Source organism: Triturus cristatus, chromosome 5_2, assembly GCF_964204655.1.
Source record: "Triturus cristatus chromosome 5_2, aTriCri1.1, whole genome shotgun sequence".
Lineage (NCBI taxonomy): Eukaryota > Metazoa > Chordata > Amphibia > Caudata > Salamandridae > Triturus > Triturus cristatus.
The window spans coordinates 212,283,313-212,309,768 of NC_140588.1; positions in this window are offsets into that span (position 1 = coordinate 212,283,313).

Consider the following 26,456-nt stretch of genomic DNA (forward strand, 5'->3'; position numbering starts at 1 on the left):
TTCTTCCTGCACTTTTCTTCGTCTTTGAGGACTTCTGTTGCTTCTTTCTGCATTTCTTTTTTTTCTTTCTGTATGTTTTTTCTACTTTCTTCACATGTCCTATCTCTGTAGGCATAGTTAGAAATTAGCATTTAAAAAAACTTTGAAATTCACTGAAAAAACCATAGGTTTCAAGCACATTATAGTTAGGAATTAGCATTTAAAAATCCTTAGAAATTCACTGAAAAAAACCATAGGTTTCAGGGGCGTTATAGTTAGCTGGACTTTTTACTCGTACAAAACCATTGAAATTCCCCCGTTATAGTTAGTTTAGCTAACTATAACTCGCGTGCCTGCAATGCACTGCTGATGACGTCACATATTACATCACTCATGACATGGTCAGTGACATCACTCATGACATCACTGATGACATCTCAAATGACATCATCCTTGTGATAGAGTGGCAGACCTCCTCTCCCCCTAATATAACCTTTGATACACACATTCAAAAATAGAAACTACAATTTTCAAAACAATGGACATACCAAAACCAGTTACAACAACCTATTCAGTAATTCTAAGATCCACATACACATCCACTCATTCACCAACAGTCCTTTGCGGTCACTCATACATGTACTCACTCATAAGATGTACTCATACACCTATACATCCTGTTACACAACGCCACTCATCCATTGAGTTACTCACACACATAGTCACTCATGCTAATAAAGAATCAAACATCCATTTACTTGCATATACAGTTATACACACACCACCACACTTACTTCTACAGAAACTTACACACACTTAGTCTTTTAAACAATCACTTATAGAACCACATACTTATTCACACAGGAACTCTTTCAATCTCTCAGTCTCACATATACTCACTTATATGCACCAATAGTCACATATACTAGTTTAAAACCTATGTAGTTACTCATAAAGACACTATTGAGACAGTCATTCACTCACTAAAACACCCATGCACACACTCATCCACCCATACAGTCCTGCACACATGCTGTCTTCAACACATACAAACAGTGAGTCACTCATTCATGCACCTATGCACTACGTAATATCCCCCACCGAACCATACAGACACTCAGACACTCATACTGATACTCAAAAAACCAACTAATAACCTATATAGACACTCATGTAGCTACTCACCAACCCATGCAGCCACTTATACACAAAGTGAGAGACTGATACAGATATTTACATATTTAAACATTACTCACTAAGCCATGTATTCACTAAGATACACTTAATCAGTCAGTTATACAATCAATTTTTCAAAAACAAATCATCCATTTAGACACTTATAAACCCATTTATTCTTCCATCGACCTTGAGATATACATATATAAAACATATGCAATTTTCAGAAAAACAAACATTCACTGGATGATGTCATCAGTGATGTCATCAGTGATGTAATTTGAGATGTCATCAGTGATGTCAAGAGTGATGTCACTGACCATGTCATGAGTGATGTAATATGTGACGTCATCAGCAGTGCATTGCAGGCGCGTGAGCTATAGTTAGCTGAACTAACTTTAACGGGGGAATTTCAATGGTTTTGTATGAGTGAAAAGTCCAGCTAACTATAACGCCCCTGAAACCTATGGTTTTTTCAGTGATATATATATATATATATATATATATATATATATATATATATATATATATATATATATATATATATATAATATATATATATATATATATATTCACTTAAAAAACCATAGGTTTCACAAATGTTATAGTTAGGTGGATATTTCACTCGTAAAAATCCAATGAAATTCCCCCGTTATAGTTAGTTCAGATAACTATAACTCGCGCACCCGCAATCCTGCTCATGACGTCACATATTACATCACTCATGTCATGGTCAGTGACATCACTCATGACATCACTGATGACATCATCCTTGTGATAGAGTGGCGGTCGCGCGAGTTATAGTTATCTGAACTAACTATAACGGGGGAATTTCATTGGTTTTTAACGAGTGAAATATCCACCTAACTATAACATTTGTGAAACCTATGGTTTTTTAAGTGAATTTGCAAGGTTTTTTAAATACTAATTCCTAACTATAACGTGTGTGAAACCTATGTTTTTTTCAGTGAATTTGTACGTTTTTGTAAATGCTAAGTTATGTATGTATTATTATTTTTTTTATATATTTATTTTACAATACACTACGTATTAAAATGTATTTATTTCTTTTTGGCTTTTCACCGTGCACGGACGGTGCGCGCACCCCCGCGATTTTTTTTAAAAAAAAAAATTGAAAAAAGAATTCTGCCTTCGGGGTCCTTCAGGGACCCCCTGACAAAGGCTAGGGGGTCAGGAACTCTCTACCCTGCCCCCTTTTCACGTTCGCCACCTTCCTTTTTCACTCTCGCACTGAAAACAAACAAAATGGCGGCCGACACTTCCTGATTTCGACCGATTCGAACGTTGACTAACATGTAACCACCAATCAGAATTACGCTTGCGCACGTTAGGGTGCTCGCACGGTGCGCGCACGGTGCGCGGCTATAGATATGTATGTGCTTTTAACTGCAATTTTCTCAGGAACTACTGAACAGATTGACTCCATATATGCAAAAGGCACATCCCTGACCTGAGGACTACCTCTCTGCCAAATTTCAAGTAATTCTGTTCAGCCGTTCGGGCTGTACCTTCGACTAAAGGTCCTAAGGGAAAATGCATGGGGAAAACGCGTTTTGGGACTGCCCTTTTTTCTCGGCTCCCGCTTGACGAATCCCCCCGAGACTTTCAGGGTAGGAGCTGAGCAGAGCGACCCATCAGTTTTGAAAATTTCGCGAAGATTCGTCATCCGGCGCCAAAGTTATTTAAAATAGAATTTTCAGATTTCCTATGGAAACACGGTCCTAACTATAACTATCTACTGGCGGCCGCCAGTATGTGTGTATATATATATATATATATATATATATATATATATATATATATATATATATATATATATATATATATATATATATATATATCCAACATAAAGGGTTTGCTCCTTTTGGGGAAAGCCTCTAGAGGTGAACAATCTTGTTCCATACGTGAAGGTGCAGCAAGCAGAAAAGAGACCAGCGCCTCACATCCCAGCCATGCGCATTTTGGGCCAACACCCTTGTTCACTGGCAGCAGAGAAAAGAACTGAAATTGCAGTCACATGCTTATATTTTAAACATAGCCCCGCCCCACCGGGCCTCTGGGCATTCTGGTATTCGTAGTGCTGCACATGATAAAACCCTCGTGGGTTTCAGTGACATTCCCCTTATTCGTGCTTAAAAAATTAATAACATACCCCAGTGGGTTTAGCAACAGTGTCTCTCATTCTGCTGATTGCCTTTACCAAAGCCAACACTGGATGTTACACCAATCCTGAGATCAACAGTCTTGTCATCCCTGGATCCACCTTTGCGTGGTGGGCAATCCCCTCGACTGGGCCAGCCGAAATACATCCAGCATAAAAGGTTTGCTCCTTTCGGGGAAAGCCTCTAGAGGTGAACAATCTTGTTCCATACGTGAAGGTGCAGCAACCAGAAAAGAGACCAGCGCCTCACATCCCAGCCATACGCGTTTCGGGCCAACGCCCTTGTTCACTGGCAGCAGAGAAAAGAACTGAAATTGCAGTCACATGCTTTTATTTTAAACATAGCCCCGCCCCACCCGGCCTCTGGGCATTCTGGTATTCGTAGTGCTGCACATGATAAAACCCTTGTGGGTTTCAGTGACATTCCCCTTGTTCGTGCTTAAAAAATTAATAACATACCCCAGTGGGTTTAGCAACAGTGTCTCTCATTCTGCTGATTGCCTTTACCAAAGCCAACACTGGATGTTATACCAATCCTGAGATCAACAGTCTTGTCATCCCTGGATCCACCTTTGCATGGCGGGCAATCCCCTCGACTGGGCCAGCCGAAATACATCCAACATAAAAGGTTTGCTCCTTTTGGGGAAAGCCTCTAGAGGGGAACAATCTTGTTCCATACGTGAAGGTGCAGCAAGCAGAAAAGAGACCAGCGCCTCACATCCCAGCCATACGCGTTTCGGGCCAACCCCCTTGTTCACTGGCAGCAGAGAAAAGAACTGAAATTGCAGTCACATAATTTTATTTTAAACATAGCCCCGCCCCGCCGGGCCTCTGGGCATTCTGGTATTTGTAGTGCTGCACATGATAAAATCCTCGTGGGTGTCAGTGACATTCCCCTTGTTAGTGCTTAAAAAATTAATAACATACCCCAGTGGGTTTAGCAACAGTGTCTCTCATTCTGCTGATTGCCTTTACCAAAGCCAACACTGGATGTTACACCAATCCTGAGATCAACAGTCTTGTCATCCCTGGATCCACCTTTGCGTGGCGGGCAATCCCCTCGACTGAGCCAGCCGAAATACATCCAACATAAAAGGTTTGCTCCTTTTGGGGAAAGCCTCTAGAGGTGAACAATCTTGTTCCATACGTAAAGGTGCAGCAACCAGAAAAGAGACCAGCGCCTCACATCCCAGTCATATGCGTTTCGGGCCAACGCCCTTGTTCACTGGCAGCAAAGAAAAAAACTGAAATTGCAGTCACATGCTTTTATTTTAAACATAGCCCCCCCCCACCGGGCCTCTGGGCATTCTGGTATTCGTAGTGCTGCACATGATAAAACCCTTGTGGGTTTCAGTGACATTCCCCTGGTTAGTGCTTAAAAAACTTAATAACATACCCCAGTGGGTTTAGCAACAGTGTCTCTCATTCCGCTGATTGCCTTTACCAAAGCCAACACTGGATGTTACACCAATCCTGAGATCAACAGTCTTGTCATCCCTGGATCCACCTTTGCGTGGCGGGCAATCCCCTCAACTGGACCAGCCGAAATACATCCAACATAAAAGGTTTGCTCCTTTTGGGGAAAGCCTCTAAAGGTGAACAATCTTGTTCCATAAGTGAAGGTGTGGCTGGGATGTGAGGCGCTGGTCTCTTGTCTGCTTGCTGCACCTTCACGTATGGAACAAGATTGGTCACCTCTAGAGGCTTTCCCCAAGAGGAGCAAACCTTTTATGTTGGATATATATATATATATATATATATATATATATATATATATATATATATAGAGAGAGAGAGAGAGAGAGAGAGAGAGAGATATTCAAACCTGCAATTCCCCTAATCATTACTAGAGGTCTGGCTCGAGTCAGATGGTAATCTTCAAGATTCTTTCCCAGAGCTGCACTTCCTCAAGGCATTATTAGAGCTTACTCTTGAGTCAGATGCAAAAGCACTGATATTTGTTCATGAAGCTGCAGTTCCTCAAATTGTTTCTAAGTGTCCATCTCAAGTCAAATGCAAAAGCATTGCTAGGTATTCCTAACAAGTGAAATGTAAAAACATTGACATTTTTGCATGAAGCTGCAGTTCGACTAGTCGTTACTAGGTGTCCTTCTGGAGTCATATGCAAAAGCATTGAAATTCTTACAAGAAGCTGCACACCCACAAGTCCTTACTAGTTTCTCCCTATAATCAAAAAGAAAGGCATTGAAATTCTTACATAAAGCTGCAGTTCCATTAGTCATTACTAGGTGCCCCTCACAAGTCAAAAGTAAAAGCATTGATGTCCTTACATAAAGAAGCAGTTCCACTTGCTGTCAATAGAGGTTCCAATCAAGTCACATACAACTGCTTCAAATGTTCTGCACCAAGCTGATGGGGTAGGGCTTCAATCTGCAAATTTGCATATACAATCGAGCTAGTCTAAGGACTTGTGTTCATTTTCTGTAGGATAAATAAAAACACCAAAGCTAGTTTGTAGTGAGGAATCAACATTGTAGTTTACAGTAAGTATCTTGAGAGTTATGGAAATAGTTGATGAAATCCTAATATACATGGGTACTACCAGTCATTGGGTAGAGCAAGGTCTAACAAGTTCTGTTGTTGGGAAACTATTTCAAGGAGTGTGTGAGTAAATGTGCAAGAGCAATATATGCCCACTCAAAGGGAACGCTTTCAATGGCCAGTCTGTTGATCTATAGTGTCCAGTGGGGTGGGATTGTCATGTCAACAGACCAATGGTGAAAGAGTATTGGCTGGAAGCCCCTATATATGTTTGTATTTAGTATGTTTTTTTTGGGAAAAGATGAACCTGGCAAAACAGCTAAATCTGTCTTTAGGACACACATAAAAAAGGTGTCTAATTTGTAAAATAGTAAGTGCTGATGTCCAAATTGTTTCTAAGAAGCTCACAGCTGGCACTGCCAAATGTAGGGAGTGCAGAATACCAAGGCTGAGTAGTCTTGATTCCATCTCATGCCTTTTTCTTTCACCATTGTACACTCTCTGCCCCTTGATTTCACTCTTAATGTCTCTTGTTCATCTGTGTTTTCTGCCTTCGTTACTGTTTCTCCATCTTTCTTTCCTTCTCTGACAAGTTTCTCTGGGGTTAAAGTCTGATGAGGAAAATTAAGTGCAGGTCCTCAAAGATGAGTGCCAGAGGGTTCCACAGCAACAAGCGGCTCAAATGAATCACTGTCAAAAGTCTTGCTGCTTCGAGCTGGTCAATCGTGAAGAAATGTAGAAGAAATGTGATTTACTTGCCATCAGATGAAGGAACAGCTATAGATGTCATAACTTGTCTACTCTTTATGTGCTAGAATGATAAAAGGTGTAATAACCTGTACACCTAGAAGGGAGGGCATTGAAAACATGTTTCAAGAACCAATTTTTCAAGCAACGCCTGAATGCTGCAGTACACAATGACAAGTTCATCTGCAATTGGTTTGTTGCTTCCAAAACCGCAATGGCTAAACACATTGACAAAATCCAAAATAGATGCAGTATTCGCTTCTCGAAAATGCCTTGGAACTGTAGCAGCTCACTTCAGAAGATAATTTTTTGCAGATAGTGAAGGTATGATAATCATTTGACTTTTGGTGTATTTCAGTTCAGTCTAGGAAAATTATCTATTTATTTATTTTAAAAAGCAGTTTAAACTCTGAACATTGTAAATGTTATGCTCCTGTTCCTAGTGCATGCTTAATTATATAGATAAGTATGCCTTTTCTGTAAATCAGTTCTATGTGGGTTCATATCACTTACAATTGCCCATTTGCTACATCACTTCCTTTTCAAATTGTTTTAAATTACATTTACAAAATTATACACTCCTCAACAACACCCAACCCCACGCTACCCCACACAATACGTTATGTAAAGAAGGATGCACCGCAAACCGATCAAAACAATTCATACAAAAAATAAACATATTTCAATAATAACATTTTCTGCTGATTTAATCTAATCATTAATAAATTGCAATAATTCATCATACAAAACATAAACACCTGCAGGGGGATAAAAAAATCATATAGCAGTCACATGTTCTAAGTCCCTCCCTAAAGTGGTAAGTGCAATTTAAAAATGTGATTGATACACCAATGTTGATACAACACCCAATTTCAAGGGACCTTCTGTCTAGTACATCGTTCATTTCATACGAGTATTCCTTTCTCCCAGATTACACCCTATTAAATATATCAGCGATCTACACTTGGCAAGTTATTAGGCTCCACCATAAAGTGGAAAATGTGATTTTAAAGATTTGATTGATTGACCCACAGCATTAAATGGTCCCAAATTCTCAGTCCCTTCTTTCTAGCTCGAGAGCATTTTCTTGCATAGAGTGCTATTTCCCAGTTATACATGGCCTACAAACCTGTTAACAAGTGTTGAAAAGATGGGGGATTAATGTCTAACCATGCTGAGGTGGTACAAGGCCTAAAAATGGCCATAGAGATACTTAACAAGGTCCTTCCCTCCTCCATACATCCATTACTTTGAACCAGTAGAATTACAAGGGGGGTTTATGTCAATATTTAGGGATAACTTGTCTCTAAAAAAGTTGTTAATTTCAACAATAGTGGGGGTAAGGGAGCAACATGTAGCAAACATATACACCTTGTCAGCCCCATACGATTCACAGCATGGACAGAGTGTTTCCTTCCCCCATTGTGAAGTCCAAGAAGGAGTATAATATATGGAGAAACAGGTCTTACAAAACTGGAAGCTTGATGAAAAGCAGAGTCTGTGATCTCTAATATCATTTGCCATTTTAAAAGAATGTTTCTCCAGATCATCTTTCATAAGATTATTAAGATAATTATAGATCAAACCAATTCGGGGGGGGGGTGGAAATGGAGCAGTTTCTCAACAAGGTCGTCTTTAAGAAACCTGGCTGAACCACCCCTCTTTAACAGCAAAAAATTCCTGATTTGAAGAAATTAAAAGAAATTTTATGAGTGAGATTGAAATCAGTTCTAACTTAATCATAAGAGATGATGCTGAGCATTGAATGAAGCAAACACAAGGAGATGATGGACGGAGTGCTGAAACTTTTCTGGCACCCACCCCCTGTCACAGTTCTGGGTTGAATCCATCATCATTCTTTAGCTCACGTTGCTACCCCAGTTCAGGCACAGCTATATGCAAATCAGTCTTGACCCTGTGCCTCATGGGAACAGCCCAGCCCGAACTGCCAAGCCATGTCTACACTGGACCGGAGACAAGCATCCTGGGACCAGTTTCTGGGTAACACCCGTCATCAGCCAGGCTGGGGCATACCCTGCCAACATAGGGCGAACACAGCAAACACAAGGTGATGATGGATGGAGTGCTGAAACTATTCAGACTCTCACCCCCAGTCACAGATCTGGGTTGAATTCATCATCATTCTTTAGCTCACTTTTCCACCCCAGTTCAGACACAGCCATATGCAAATCAGTCTTGACCCTGTGCCTCATGGGAACAGTCCAGCCCGAACTGCAAAGCCATGCCTTCACTGGACCGGAGACAAGCATCCAGGGACCAGTTTCTAGGTAACACCCGTCATCAGCCAGGCTAGCTTGAATCCAGTGGCAAAGCGAGCAAGGGACCCACGTCTGGGCACACCCTGCCAACTTAGGGCGAACAAAGCAAACACAAGAAGATGATGCAATGAGTGCTGAAACCTTTCAGACGCTCACCCCCAGTTGAATAAAAGCACCCCAATTTAGTAATCACAGCCTGGTAGGTTCTGATTATCTTGGGTAGAAGTATTAAAATTTAGTCTGCCAATAACCAGCAGTTGGAGCACAGATACCCAAACTTTATAAACAGCCGAAAGGGTCTTGAACCAGACCCTTTTGTAATACCCAAAGTCCAGCTGCCCCCATAGGCACCCCCAAGCCTCACCCCTGATTCATGACTTGTAAGGGGAGGGGGGAGTCCCCATGATATTGCTAGGGCCCTCCTGAAAGAGCACTGTGCAATGTCAAAGGAAGTAGCCCAATAATAGAATTTGAGATTGGGGAAAGCTAAGCCCCCGCCAGCTCTCTGGGGAGAGACAGAAATGCTACAGATCTTCTATGTCAGGAACAGGCCCAAAGAAATTGAGAATAAACATTATCAATTAACAATGCCCACTCAAAGTCCAGGGGTGGGATTTTTTTAAAGCAACCAACTTCAGCCTTTAAAAACAAGTGGATTATGATCCAATAATAAACTGGGATAGCGCTCAATCATACTATCCTGAACTAAGTGGGAGGAAATAAAAAAGCAATCCAATTTGACATGTTTTTTATGTGAGGCTTGAATAAAAGGTAAATCCATGGTCCGTAGTTTTTAAGTTGGACCAAACGTCTATAAGGCCATACACATGGCATAAATTCCCCAGCACCTGAAAGACTTTCGGTTTCCTCACGACATATCACTGGGTCCAATCCCAATTGCTATGAAGATTAATGTTGAGCTCTCCACAGAAGATAATAGGTAAAGACCAATGTGCTAATTGATTAGATAGCCAGTGAAAAACTTCTGGGTCATAAGCAATGCTAACATACACAGAGCATAATCTAAAAGAGAGAGAATCTGAAGATTTACACCCGGCAATAACCCAATACCTCGCAGCACTGTGATATCAGCCTCTCACCCGGAAAAATAAAGGCCCTCCCTAGCATATGGCACTTGCAAATCTATACTTGGGACCTCCCCTGATCACCATCCCCTATCCCTGATGGGTCAAGACAAAAACATTAGAGCTGGCCTTATCAATGCACACTCCATGAGCAAACACACAGAGAAAATACAGTACTTAATCCTAGATTTTAAATTAGGCACTCTCTTCATCACGGAATCATGGCTCAAGGAATGGTGCAATCCGGCATTGCCCTTACGCTTCTTCCGGGCTACGCCATGCGTAGATAAGACAGAACCGAAGCCTGTGGTGGTGGATTGGCAATTATTTTTCAGGATTCCTACCAATGCAACACCTTTGAATCAGATATCCTGACTGGGGCAGAAAGCCTCGGATTTTGTTTTAAGCTTAGTCCCTCACTATCTATGGCAGGAATACTTATTTATCTCCCCCAGTTCCTTGTACCAACTTTAGTAGAAGCGCTAGCCCCCCTAGCCCTTCGCTACTCGAATTTCACCATTCTAGGAGAAAGTAATCTCCCCCTTGAGTGCAGTAACAACTCAGAAGTAATCAACTTCACAGAGACTCTAAGCACCTACCCACCTGGGAGGACACACTCTGGATGGCATCTGCTCTGACTTATTAAATCTCACAGTTGGACCTCCCATCCAGCAAACGTGGCCCGACCATATGTTTATCCCATTCACCTTCCCTACAAGTAAGTCCCTCCACCCTCCGTCATTTCCGCCCTATCAATATATACATAAATGGACTACTGTGTTAAATGATTCTGAGATGATCAAACTTGCTTTGGCTACCACCCCCACCCCATCGGGTCACATAACAACTGTCACCACAATGTTCAAAATCTGGATTATGCAACTCCTTAACAACTAGCAATGTTAACTTCCAAAAAGAAGAATCAGAGATCCCAACCATCAGCTCCAAGGTACACCTAGACCTTAGCAGACCAGCACTTCCTCTGCAAACAACATGAGCATATAAGGTGGAAGACTTAATTAGTTTAAACAAATTCAAAACAACTATCATATGCAGATTAAATTTGCTAAGAAGGCATATTTCACAAAGTAGATTAAGGAAGCCAAAAAAATCAAAAAAACGTATTCTCGATCACTAAATCGTTCCTACAACCAGAGAGATTCCCCCTTTGCAAATCCTCTTTAATCAGATCCTTGAAGCAAATATTTGCAACATTCAACAAGAGTTTAGTGTGACTCCTGCTGACAATACAGCAACCAGAGAACAATCGTGACAAGCAATTCTCTCCTGTAAGTCAGGCTCTCCATTTGACTCTTCCTTCCATCCATCATAATATAGTGGATGAAGTAAATCCACTTAATCAATGAAATTGTAAATACCTCTCTGACCACCGCAGAAGTTTCAACTGACTGTAAAGCTGCGGCAATTAAACCACTACAAGAAAAAAACATCTCCCGAATCCAGCAACCCTTTCAAGCCGATGCCCTTTCTCCCTATCCCCATTACTAGGGTAATTCACTGAAAGACTGGTAAATAGCCAGTTGATGACATTCCTCCAAGAAACCAACATCCTCCACCCTAGACAGTCAGGTTTCCATCCCAAACATTCTACAGAATCAATCCTACTGGAAGTGGCAGATATTTTCAAATTATCATTGGACACAGGCAAGAATGCAGTATTGATTTTATTAGATCCCTCAGCTGCGTTCAACATCAGTTCACATAATATCCTTCTACAGTGCAACAAAAACCGTGGCATTACTCATCTTGCCTTAGCCTGGTTACAATATTTTTTCTCAGACCGAGTCAAACAGTGGTTCTAGGACCCTTCCTATCATCACAAGAAAACATAATCTCAGTAATAACAGAGGACTCCTCTCTTAGCCCAACATTGCTCAACATATAAACGGCCCTACTCATCAAGTTAATCTCTTCTTTTGGCATTAAAACTATATCATATGCAGATGACGCACAGCTTATCCTGAAACTGGAGAAAGCATCCATAAGCTCAGAGTAAAACTTCAAACATTGTCTATTTGAGGTAATTCAGTGGATGCAATCCAACCAACTCAAATGAAACACAGAAAAATATGAGATCATGCTTTTAGGTAAGACCAATGCCTTTGAGCCGATAACATGGTGGCCAGATTCTGGACCCCCTGCCCCAAGCACTGACATGGTAGTAAAGATTCAAGGGGTAAAAAGTGATGTTGCTCTATCCTTTAAACCACAAGCTCTTGCAGTGGCAAGCACATGTTTCAACTTGATAAAATCACTAAAATATTTCTTTGATTAACTCCCACTTGCAGCTAGAAAGACAGTTGCTGGCGCACTAATTACTTCCAGGCTGGACTTTTGTAACAATCTATGCAGGCACAACCAGACAAACTCATAAAAAACTGCAGGTAGTGTAACATGCAGCTGCTAGGCTCGTGCTGAAACAACAACGTCGCCCCTCCGCCTCTGTTGCCCTCAATACCCTTCATTGGTTCCCTATAAAACAAGAGAGTTTTATTTAAAATTTTCCGGCTCACTTTCAGAGCATACAGCCTTCATATTCACTCCCCATAACCCATCACGCACCATGAGATCCTCCTCAGCTAATCTTCTTAAACCTCCCACGTTTATGTGTAAGACCAAAGGCAGGAAATCCTTTACAGTCTTAGGAACAAAGGCTTGGAATCAACTTCCTAAACAGATGAGATTTATTGACTCTGAACACCTGTTTGAGAAATATCTTAAAACTTGGATATTTTCATCTACTGACTCAATGTGCAAGGCACTTATTTGATAAGGTCAGTATCCTTTTTCCCCCCTGGTGATGCGAAATCCTTCTCTTTCCCGCACAACACCAAGATGCTCCTAAGAGAGTGAAAGTTGCGCTCAACAAATATTCAATTCAATTCGATGTGTTCTCTCTATAAGCTTCTCTGATTTTCTTTACTTCTTTCGCCAATTCTATTTGTGTGTTTTATTGCTGACTAATTCTGCAATGTACACAAGTAATGACGTTTTTTATGTAATATGCTCATATGTACTTATTCGCTTCACTTTTCTGTCCGTTAGCTTGCCTCTTTACGGTTTGACTTTAGACAGAATTTGACAAAATTCACCTTGTTTTGTTAAATTGCTTGCTCACATGGTAGGCTACTTATCCAACATACAATACTCCATTTAACCTTTCGAATTTGTAACATGTTCTATATGTGATAACTATGTTTAGCGAATGTATTAGTTTATACTGCTTTTCTTCACTTCTTTCACCAACTCTATTCTCCATCTTCTCTACTCATCCAAATGGTGCATCTGTGGGGGAACTGGTACTATGGTCACCATGAACACCAAAGACGTTCCTTACATTTTTATCATTGTACAGACTTCTCATCTAACCTTATTTTCTTCTGAAGTATAACTCCTTCTACACATTTGGGGCCATATGTAGGTAGCCTCACATTTACCGATTCATAAATACCGAATTTTACCGATTCGGTATTTATGAATCGGTAAATGTGATGTAGGTAATGATTCGGTAAAGTTTACCGAATCGGAAAAATTCGGTAATTATGAATCGGTATTTACCGATTCGGTAATGAGGCATACCTTCCCATTGATTCCTATGGGCCTGGAGGCCCATAGGAATCAATGGGAAGGTATGCCTCATTACCGATTCGGTAAATACCGATTCGGTAATGGGGGGAGCATATTCAAGGGTGGCAGGGTGTCACATTGACACCCTGTTGCACCCCTGAATCTTGCATGTGTGCACATGTGGCGCACAGACATGCCCTAAGGGCATGTATGTCTGCCACATGGCTCTCTTAAATCTGCAAAATATTGCTTTTTGCAAGGTATTCGTTATTTATCACCAACCTGTATTTGGTGGTAAATAACGAATTTCTAATACTAATTATCACACTTTAGAGTGCTCCCTACATCTGATTTCTGTATTCGGTATTTACCGAATCGGTATTTTACCGATTTCTTAATTTCCGATTCGGTAAATACCGAATCCAAAAATCAGCCCCCTACATAGCAAACGCCTAAATACCGGTCGGTAACGGGATATTTACCGAATTTCGGCCGTTACCGACCGGTATTTGGCTTCCTACATGAGGCCCTTGGTGAGGTTTATTCTTACTTTTGTTTTTGTTTACATCAGTTCAAGTTCAACACTTTATTCAAAAGATTTTCCATCCATAAATGTAAAATGCATATAATAGTTGACATTTCATCCAGTTAAAAACATAAGTGAATATCAACAGAGGGTAAATTACGAATAGCAGCAAATTATTTAAGAATTAAAGTGCCTCTTGCCTTCACAATGTCCAAAATTGACCTACTTGTAAAGATGTTTCATTGTCAGACAATTAAGTAGCAGAAGAAAACATAGCTATGTACACTAGGTATCAAAACATTAATTTATAGATAACAGCAGATTGTTAGAATAATGAAGTGCCACGTGCCCTCTCAGCATATCTTAAGAATGAACCTACATGTAAACATGTTTCGCTGCCGGACAGTTGAATACCAGATAAAACATAGCTCTACACTGCCTGATATCAGGTGTTTCCTTTTAAAAAGTGGGAACAAGAATAACCTTGTATAAAACTCATAACATTTACAAGACAGTAAAAAATGTGACATAGTTTGGCCCGACCTGTTATTACACGGGCAGTGAATAGCAGCAAGGTTTGGCTGGTACCCAAGCAGAAAGCACAGTAGGTATTTGGCAGTGTCAGCTCGAAACGTAAATAGGAAAGAGCTCTCTCATCTCCCGCAAGGCTGTTCTAAGTAGATAGGAGATGTCATTGAGACATTCAAAGACAAATATGCGATAATCATCGGTTTCCCTGCTGCGCTTTTGAGGTGACTTTCCTACACTAGTTCATAAAAAGCTGAGGGTACTTCCTTTTCATTAAAAGTAAGACATACATCTTTCTCTGTGAAGGCCCTCTGCATACCAATTTTTCCTAGTTCTGATTTAATGAATGCCAACCACGGAATTCAGAGGCCATTATCACAAGAGAGGCAGTCAATTATTATATCTCTTGTAAGTACTGCCTTCTCGTCACTCCAAACAGATAGCCAAAATAAAAAAGGCCTCACTCTAATAAAATCAATTATATATAATAGATTTAACTCTTAATGGCAAATAATTCGGGAGGAGGAAATTGGTACTCCAAGGAGTCGCGTACAGAACCTGTTTTCTTCCAGTTGTAGGGTTTTGCAGTTTGCAATCCCCCAGAATGCGGAACTGCAGGTGGCAATAGAGACACATTGGGATTTGTAAATTTGCAACATGGCTTTCAATTGCCCCCACACCACGGGGTTGAGGGAGGGAAAATAATGAACCAATAGCATTTGAGAACTGCATTCTACGGTGTACAATACTAGGTGACCAAGCTCCAGAGGCAGAGAACGTGACTCCCAGATATGGGAACCTCTTAACACAGGTTAGGGAGTTTTCACCTACTTGCAGGCTAGGCTGTTGAATACAGTGTGGACTGGATGCCATAAAGTGTGATTTAGTAAAATTAGTTTGAAGGTCTACGTTGGCCCCAAAGTCGATGAATGCAAATCCTAGAAGGTTCAGTGCTTTGGATGTTTGAGCTATTAACACAGCGTCGTCCGTATATAGGAGTGTAGGTAGGTGATTCCCTTTAGCAGGTGAGACGTCGCTGGTTATGAGAGCTAAAGCCGGGTGGAAATCATTACTATATAGTATAAAAAGGAGCAGAGCTAGCACACACCCTTATGGAACTCCCCTGCCATTCTCAATACCCTTAGACACATTCCTGTTATCACTTTAACTAACTCTGGCTCTCATATCCCTATGAAGAAATGCAAGAAAATGAACGAGAGGGGCATCCCTACTCTTAAGCAGCAGCATGTGCCATAATTTTGTTTGATTAACACAGTCGAAGACGGCGCTTAAATCTATAAAGCAGACCCTCCAGGATTTCGCGATTTCGCGATTTCGCGGCTTGCCGCGAAATCGGCACTTTTGTAAAAATGCCGCGATTTTTACAAAAGTGCCCGCGAAATCGGCACTTTTGTAAAAATGCCGCAATTTTTATAAAAGTGCCTGTGAACTCAGCAATGTACAACCTTACCGCAAACTTACCACAACCTCACCCAAACATCATCTTCTCATCTGTCCTCTCCCCTCTCCACCTCACCCATTCATTACCATGCTTGTTCATGTTTGCAGATGTACGCTTCTGTGGGTACTGGGGTTCCTTACTACAAATGTTAGCACCATAACTTTAAAAAGATTCCAGCGGTGATCCTGAAAACTTGACACACTATGCCTGAGGTACCCTGCAGAGCTGAACACAGGCTTTCGATAAGGAATACAAGTTTGACATAAAACACTAATGGCGGTCTCCACTTTACTCCAATTAAAGGCAATATATAAAGTCACTGGCTTAACAGCTGTATATTCAACTATTATTAAATTAAAATTGGCGATTGCTCAGTTGTCCCAATCTTACTTCTGAATCCATGCAGGGAGGGTTGTAAAATGGATTCTACTTGGGCCCACTCCTGAATTCTATTATAGATGGCACATCCAAAAATGTTATATCGATCAACAAAATTGGTCTATAACAACTAGGATCTTCACTATTAACCTTTCTAAATATAGGGACAATAATAGAAGTGTGTCAGGAGTCCGGGATATCTGTGTGTGCCAGGGTACTAAATACATTAGTTAAAAATGGGAGACCAGAATTGGATATTAAGTTTGAATAAATCGATTGGTACTCCATCAGGACCAAGGACTTTTCCTCCCATACTTTGAATAAGGGCCTCTTCTACCTCATCCACGGTGATCCTAACATCTGTTAGCTTCCTGCTATCTATAGGAATTATATCCCTGTTTGGGGTAACAACATAAACTTTACTAAAATGATCTTCCCAGGACTCACTGGTGATATGGCAGGAGATCAGGAAAACTGTCAGATTTTTACTTCTCATGTCTGAGATTATGGCCCATAAGTGCTTACTATTTTTTGTAATAGCTACTTGTGCAAGTGACTCCCATTGGTCTGTTAAGACCTGCTGCCAACGCTTAGCCATGACAACCTTATAGTATTTCCTCAGGGCAGCAATTAATTCTCGATTTCTGGGTTTTTTCCCTAATGCTATCCTTAATTCTCGGTTGGCTACAGTGCAGTCTTGGTCAAACCAGTTATGCAGCTTATTTAGTGGGCTTATTGGCCTGAGAAGGGTGCTTTTATGCCTTGGCAAAGATCACTAAAAGCACCCACTATGGAGGTTGCAGTATCCTTTTCTAGAAGGCAGACCTCCACTAGTCTCCTGTTCTCTTTTAGAATTTCCTCTTGGGTACGAGCTGAATCGTGCATTCTCCAGTTCAATTTTAAATTATCCGTGGAGGGTTAGCGGTCTCTGGCCCCTATATTCCTCTTATAGACTTTCCTTGAGGATATTAAGAGAGCGGCCTCAAGAGGATTGTGGTCACTCAAAGTGAATTCAACAACTGAAACATGTGGCAAGATCTTTTCTATGCTTCTAGTGATGAATATGAAATCAATCATGGAGGGAGTCTCTCTACCTTTGTATGTGGGTGGGATAATAACATCTTTCCCTACAATTCCCATAATGTCTACTAAGCTGTAAGATTCCACTATCGACTCCAACTCCTGACTTCTTGGGTCCAACTCTCCCCTTTTAGAGTCCATAGTATTTCCGCCACTAGGGAAGTGGGCATTAAAATCGCCAGCATGGCACAGATATAATTTATGGCCATGAGTAATAACCCTGCCAGATAACTTAGTAAAAAAAATGTGTTAGTTCTAAATACATTGAGTTTGGTACATTGATAAAATGATAATTATAAAAGTTAACCAAATATAGGTTAAAATGGGTTTTCAAAAAGGGCTTGAAAGCTGGTGCTGGCGGTCTCCAAAACCTCCACATGACCACCTAAAGCTATATTCATCCATATTAATAAACCACCTGATGCAGGGCCAGAGCGGGAACCAATTGCTGGAATCCTATAACATTGGAACCTGTCAACAAAGATGGGTACCAGCTCCCATGTCTCCTGTAGCATGATTATATCATAGCTTTTAATAAATGAAAGCCATTCTGGTACAAATAACTTGGAGTGAATCCCTGCCACATTTCAGTTCAAACTAGACTACATATTATCATGGGTGGACCGTACAAGGGCGGTATGAGTAGCTGTCATGGCTGAACATGGTGGGGAATGCACGGGGGACGGCCACAGGTAGTCATTCTATATCCCCTAGAGTGCTAATTGTCTCAAATCTTTTAGAACAGTTCAATATGGGTGTTTCCCAGTCGGAAAAGTCACAGGGGATCAGGGGGGCTACTGGCTTATAGAAATAACCAAGGGGTAGTGGCACAGTCTGCGAATTATTGTGTGTGTGCCAATGATTCTTCATGTTTTAGACTGTTATGTACATACATTGGAGCTCTGAAATGTACCACTACACAGCACAGTCCCCCAGAATATCAATACACGCCTGTTCCAATCACCCAACTACCCTCAGCATGATCATTTTCCCCGCATTATCAGTTTCGATATATTTATGTTCATTTAGCCAGTGTATAGTTTTGTTCTTCAGCTGAAGCCAGGTCTCAACTGCACCTGTCTTCAGTGGGGAACACCAGCCAATATCAAGATAAAAGGACACGCAGCTGGAGGGAGATTTAAAGTATCTTTGAAGGGGACAGTCACTTCCTTAGTGCCTCCAAGGGGACCAGTAGATTGGGTCTTGTGGGCATCATTTCTTTAGTAGACTTAATGGTGCTGGGATCAACAAATTGTAAGGCTAAATTCCTTCTAGGAGGGGATTCGTTAGTATGAATAGGCTCCCTCTTAGACGTATACATTTTGTCAGAACCACAGTCCGGCCTTATTTGAGAATGGTCAGAATGAGGTGATATCAGGTTAGGACATACACTGGACCTGCTGTTAGATATTTTGTTTACATTAGAACTCTTGGCTAAAGATCTCTCGAGTGACTCCAGTCACTCGAATAATTGGATAAAGTTTTTGGTCAAAAATCGAGTTGAATAGGGAGATCATAGCACATTAATCTACAGCATGAGGAAGTTCCTCTATTTTGGATGCCTGGGACACAGAGTGGGGTTTAGGCCAATGTGAGCGCGAACTCTACTCAAGGCTTCTCAGTGATTATTTTTTGGATACGACTGCTGCAGCAGCCCCTCTAATGACAGTCACTAGATTCCTCTTTTTTTTCCACAGGCTGATTTGTGCCTGAGGTTTTAGATGAGTTAAGGCATGCGGAGGCAGTAGAAGATATAGTCAAGGCACCCATTATCAGTTGTTGATGTATTATGTAAATATGATATAAATGAAGCAGGACAAGCTGTACTTTGGGGGGGGGCGGGTAGAATCTGCCTCATCTACAGAGTATATGTGAGAGTGTCCAAAGCCCTGGGAAAAACAGTACTATTTCATCAGAGATTGCCCCAACTGCTTTAGCCAGCATAGTGTCAATTGCAATAGTCATATGATTTGATATGCCGGCCCCAGGTGCCTTTTGTTTACCCATTGTCAAAGGGGAAAATATTTGAAGGCAAATACCTTTAAGCTGATGGTTGATATCCTTGTAAGTCTACTAGATGAATCAATACGGGCCTCAAAGAGAGTGGGCTCAGCACAGCCTCCTCCGGACTCTGACAGGCGCAGACGGGCCCGCTCTTGGCTCAATCTTTGCCAGGGCATGCACCCGGGCATGTCCCACGCTGCGGGAGCCCTGCTGGCTATTTGAATGGCACTTCTGGGCACAGTTCAGGCTGGGACCACTTTACCTCCTAGAGCTTGTGGTCTGCCCCCTCTGCGATGCTCAAAATACGTCCGCGCTGGGAGAGCCCTGCTGGCTATTTGAATGGCACCTTAAGGCGCGGTTCAGGCGGTTGTCACTTTGCCTCATGGGGCTTGTGGTCTGCCCCTCTCTGCAATGGTCAAAGGACTTCCGTGCTGTGGGAGCTCTGCCGGCTATTTGAATGGCGCTTCCAGGCACGGATCAGGTGGTTTATGCTTTGCCTCCCAGGGCTTGTGGTCTGCCCCCTCTGCAATGTTCGGTAGATTCCTGCACTGCAGGAGCCCTGCCGGCTATTTAAATGGCACCTACGGGCACGGATCAGGCAGTGGCCGCTTTGACTCCTGGGATTTGTGGTCTGCCCCCTTCTGTGATGCTCAAAAGACTCCCCAAATATCTAGTCTCTAGATTCACTCCCCATACCCCCTCACGCACCCTGAGATCCTCCTCAGCTAATCTTCTTAAACCTCCGACATTTAGGTGTAAGACCAAAGGCAAGAAATCCTGTGCAGTCTTAGGAACAAAGGCTTGGAATCAACTCCCTAAATAGATGAGATTTATTGTCTCTGGACACCTGTTTAAGCAAAATCTTAAAACTTGGATATTTTCATCTACTGACTCAATGTGCCAATCACTTCTTCAATAAGGACAATATCCTTTCTCCCCCCTGGTGTGGCGAAATCCTGCTCTTACCCACACAGCACCAAGATGCTCCTAAGGGAGTGAAAGTTCGGCTCCACAAATGTTCAATTCAAATCAATTTGTTCTCTCCGTTAGCTTCTCTGATTTATTTCACTTCTTTCGCCAATGCTATTGATGTGTTTTATCGCTGACTAGTACTGCAATGTACACATGTAATGATGTTGTTTATGTAATATGCTCGTATGTACTTGTTCGCTTCACTTTTTTTTCCGTTAGCTTCTCTCTTTACCATTCGACTTCCAACAGAATTTGACGAATTTCACCTTGTTTTTTTATGTTGCCTGGTCACATGCTAGGATACGTATCCAATGTACAATACTCCATTTAACCTTTTGAATTTGTATCATATTCTATATGTGACAACTATGTATACCAAATGTATTCATATATACTGCTTTTCTTCACTTCTTTCACTAACTAAGATCACCATAAACACCAAAGAAGTTCCTTACATTTATATCATTGTACTTTTTTGTGAAGTATAACTCTTTCTACACATTTGGTGAGTTTTTTTAACAGATTTTATAGTTATTGTTTAGAGCTGATTACAACGTAACCTTATTTTCCTGTCACATACCACACTCTCCAATATGGCCACGAGTCTTCATTTTCTTGAGGTGCCATTCCAAAGTATTTGGGGAGAGTTATCTTTATTTAGTGTATGGAGCTATCATACTGCAGCCCATTTCATCTGCGATGAGTCACACATGCAAATAGGACTGCGTTTCTTTTCATCCTCTACAGGAATGTTTTCTGGAATGCTTGTTGTGCGGTCTCATTCATGTTTTAATATGAGCCGATCATAATGTAGCCAATTTTATCTGTCTCGAGCGATACATTCCCATATGGCCACCACTTATGTTCTCTTCACGAGGACTCTACCTTTATGGAGTCCCCTTCTACTCTCTTTTACACTCGAGCACGTCTGGTTTCTGCTCAAATATGACATGCTAAACAGCGGTTCTGGCGTGCATGGAGACGTACAACAACATGTTACACAGGTAAGAGTTCTATACTAAGCTTGACTAACACTGTGCCGCACTTCAACCGTTCTGGGGACTTAAATACATTGGGCCCGATTCACAGAATTAACTTAAGACAAAATCCTAAACTTACTACTTTTGGTATTCACAGAATGCACTTACTACTTTTGGTATTCACAGAATGCACTTACTACTTTTGGTATTCACAGAATGGATTTACGACTACTAACTTTACGTCCGCACTCGGGCTGGAAATTCCGGCCTGGAGGCGGAGCTTCCGGCCCGGAGGTGGGGCTTCCGGCCCGGAGGCAGAGCTTCCGGCCCAGAGGTGGAGATTTTGGCCATGGCTAAATCTCCACCACTGGCCGGAATCCCCACCTCTGGGCCGGAAGCTCCGCCTCTGGCCCAGAAGCCCCGCCTCCGGTCGGAAGCCCCGCCTCCGGGCCGGAAATTCCGTCCCGAGTGCGGACGTAAAGTTAGTAGTCGTAAATCCATTCTGTGAATACCAAAAGTAGTAAGTGCATTCTGTGAATACCAAAAGTAGTAAGTGCATTCTGTGAATACCAAAAGTAGTAAGTTTAGGATTTTGTCTTAAGTTAATTCTGTGAATCGGGCCATTTTTGTTAATACATGCTATGTATAACATAGGTGGGCACACCACTCGGTATTTAATTAGTAGGTCCTGCTGCTTTAATTTACTGTGTTCCAGTTGTATCAGACCTATTGGATATCACAATGTATTTTAAGTATACCCTCTGGATTTATGCCCACTTTTCCAGTAAGAATATTCTGCATCCACAGTTGGTGATTTGATGTAGAGGTTTGGTTTGTTTCGTTGGCCAATTACAGTTGAACTTTTCACTGATGGGTCCCTCTTGTGCATAAGTCTGTATTTGAATGGTTACTCATAGGTATTTTGATATCATGATCAGTTGGAAAAATAGGGACTTAAGGACACAGCTAGTCATAGTATGTACTATGCCATTTCTGTTGGCTCATTACAGCAATCTCATGCATTTTTTTTAACTTATATATGTTACATATTGGAGCTTACTATGAATTCCATTGATTTTAACAAACCTAGGGGCATATTACCAAGGGCCAGCGATAATTAGCGGTAGAAATATTATCGCCAGCTATCGCTGAAAATTATCGCCATGATAACACTATATTAACAATACATAGCACTATGGCGATAATATTACAGCGATAGCGGTGTTTACCATGGAACATCGCTGGTTTTCCAGCGATGTTCCATGGGAAACAGCAATAACATTGCTGATACGACCCTGTGGTCGTATCAGCATAATCCACCTACCATTATTAGTATGCCTTAGTCTGAAATTTAAGAGAAGTTAAATTCCAGCGTTAAGGCCGAGGTAGCGTGATTTTTTTTATCGCTGCACCTTCTTGTTAATATCGTGAAGCTGCCTTTGCGATATTTTCATGTGTTGTTTTCACAACCACGCCATCTCATTAGCGATGCGAGGCTGTGAAAAAAAGGGCTCTACATCAAAGAAATACGCGCTAGCGTGTCCTTGAAGATATTGCAATATAATTATCGCCGCTTATCGTCCGAAAACGGACGCTAAAGCAGCGATAATTATATCGCCAGCCCTTGCTAATATGCCCTGTAGAAAGTTCACTTTAAGAACAAACTGTTTAGGTAAGACCTGTATGATCAGTATATAATTTTTTCTGAATTCGACGATATCAGTTATACTGATGCCTTCTTTCAAACTGTTCTCCATGTAAAGTTGGTTAATCCACTGCATTTTCACACCTTTTTGCGCTATGGCTTGGAGATATTTTTACTTTCTATTTCTCCAGTGGTAAGGTCTATGAATTTTCAATTGTTTTCTACTTTCTTCTATATAATTTCATAGATTTCAAACTACATTGTTCTTGTTTACATTTGATCTATAATACGTTTTTCTTGTATTTAGTGAATTGATCATAAAATATTATTATTCGAATGTACTGCTTTACAGCTCATGCAGCATGCCACCTTGTTTTGACTCCATGTGAGATCAGGACAACATAGCTTTTTTTCTCTTATGATATTTTTGAACCTTTTTTCTTACAACTGCCAAATTGCTTTTTCTTACTAGTTTTAAATGTTTACATGCTGCAATGTTTGGAACACGTAGAGTATAGAGACAGTACAGCAGACACTGACCGACCGGGCTTGAAATATACTACCGGGACATTGGTCTTTGTTCACACCATATGAGGTTTGTCTTACTGGGTATTTGGACAGATATTCCTATCAAAGACAATAGCACATGTTGGTCAAATTTTCCCTTAAAACGTCTTGTTTCTCTTATTGTGAGCTGATTCCACAACAACACTTAGCTGTGACTTCTTACCATATTTTTCTAACGGTCTGCATAGTTCGCCACTGTTGATTTCATGTGAGTTCTAGTTTTACAAGGTATAGATAGTCATCATCCTTTAGGGATCCAATTGATCTACAGTGTCATTTTTATCTCAACAATTCTTTACTTGTTTTCTCTTATCAGCAAAACTAGCAAACTCAGAGGTTCTGCTGCAGACACCAACTGACCACTTTTTGGGCCCGATTCACAGAACTAACTTAAGACAAAATCCTAAACTTACTACCATTTTGGTATTCACAGAATGCACTTACTGCTATTGGTATTCACAGAATGCACTTACTACTTTTGGTATTCATAGAATGGATTTACGACTACTAACTTTACATCCGCACTCGGGCTGGAAATTCCGGCCCGGAGGCGGAGCTTCCATCCTGGAGGCGGAGCTTCTGGCCCGGAGGCGGAGCTTCCAGGCCGGAGGCTTAGCTTCCGGCCCAGAGGTGGAGATTTTGGCCATGGCTAAATCTCCGCCACTGGCCGGAATCCCCACCTCCGGGCCGGAAGCTCCGCCTCCGGGCCTGAATTTCCAGCCCGAGTGCGGACGTAAAGTTAGTAGTCGTAAATCCATTCTGTGAATACCAAAAGTAGTAAGTGCATTCTGTGAATACCAAAAGTAGTAAGTGCATTCTGTGAATACCAAAAGTAGCAAGTTTAGGATTTTGTCTTAAGTTAATTCTGTGAATCGGGCCCTTTGATTTTATTATTTGGACGAGTGTTCTTTGATAACTACTTTTTAAACATTGGGTCAGTTTTCAGACCCACTTTTTCATTGAGGTTTCCAATTTCTGTGGATTTCTTGACTCACTCTTGGTTTTGACTCTTAGTTCTCGATAATACTTGCTTTCCATTCTCATCTTGAGGATTCCTTGTCAACTATGTCGCTACACTATTGGTCCTAACGAGGTATCTTGTTCACTTACTTTTACCACTTGGACCATATACTATTTGAATACTCTAAAATTGGTAACGGAACTCCTTTGACCTTCCTTGCTTGTCCCTTTTCTTAATTGCTCTTCATTATCAGCTTTCTACTTTCAAATTCTCTTTCTTCTGTTTTCTCGTTTCAAAGAAATTACATATTGTAACATTACTCTGTTTCTGTTTAAAATAACTTTCACAGCCTTGAAAAAGTCACTGGTGACAAAGCACGTGTTGGCTGTCTTCTGAAGAAAGAAATTGTGAAACCTTTAGATTACACTGAAGACTATACTAGTGTTTCATACAAAATAATAACCTGTAAGATTGTTGCAAAAACTGTACTGGACTGTATACTTATTTTCACATTGATTGGCAGCTCAAATTGCTGCATGCCTTACTCTGCCCTGGGAAGGTGTTCCAAGGGTGCTGTTTGGGTGGTCCCATGCAACTCCTCTGGTTTGTGATGAATTCCCAGATGCACCAGAACTGGTAAACCTGGGAATGTGCCAAAAAGTTACGCCTTCCCAGAAGAGGCCCAGTAAGGAGAAAATTCTCTATTTCACCTTGTTACATTCTCTTTCTATATGTACTGCATTCTGCAGCACACATAGATAGAGAAATATGCCTCTCTGGATTATTTCTGTGCACAAAACAATCCTGCATGCAACGTAGGCACCACTGCACCATTGTACATGGGTGCCTGCATTGGCACTAGGCTGCCAAAAGGGTGCAAGCACAGGTGAATAAGGCATTTCCTTAAATAAGGCTCATTCCTGCCCTTTCACTGTCACGCAGTGCAGCACAGCAAGGTGACTTGCAGCGCTGCACTGCGTAACTTGTTTATAATTATGCCCCTTAATCTTTTCTGACCCGCAGGTCCATAAAAAACAGCGGATGTGAAACTACAAACAACTATAAAATTATTATTGGTCCCATGTCCACAATTCGGCTGAGGGAATGGGGTCCACAGGTAAGGAAGAAATGTGCAGGTCTTATGGAAAGTGCATGGGGTAGAAGAGGAGGAAGGTCACTGTTTGGGGCCTACTGTCGGTCAAACCATGAGAGCATACTACTCAAGGATAAATCCCTCCTCAAATTGTGCCACCTTGTCATTTAATTTGTATACCAACTTCTTGAAGGAAGCCACATCATGTATCTTTTCTAGCCAGATTTAAGAGAGGGAATCGCGGCCATGAAAAATAAGTGTAAAATACAGATCTTAGCTACCCTAAGGCAGTAGCGAGCCAGTAGGAAAGAAGGCAAGATATGTCAGGGAGTTCAGATAGGTCATGTGAAATCACAGTACCTTATAATAAGTGTATTTTAATCTAAATTGCTTCAGTCCCCTGTTGTCAATGACACCTACTTAACTCACACTATATTCTACAGCACTCACACAACACCCAAAAGGCAAATATAACTAACTACATACCTAGGGCACAGCCTATTACAACCTTTACACTGCACAATCCAAATCTGTTACTACACTCACATTGCACCCATTTGCACAGAAAGTAACCCATACAACACTCTCATTATAACCTTCAGTACTAATACTGTAAAAGCATTGTATTGCAACACAGCTACACTAATCATGCCTCCCTAACACAACGTACCCTGCTTTTGCCAGCAATACAATGCAGTCAAACACTTAGAGTCTGATTACGA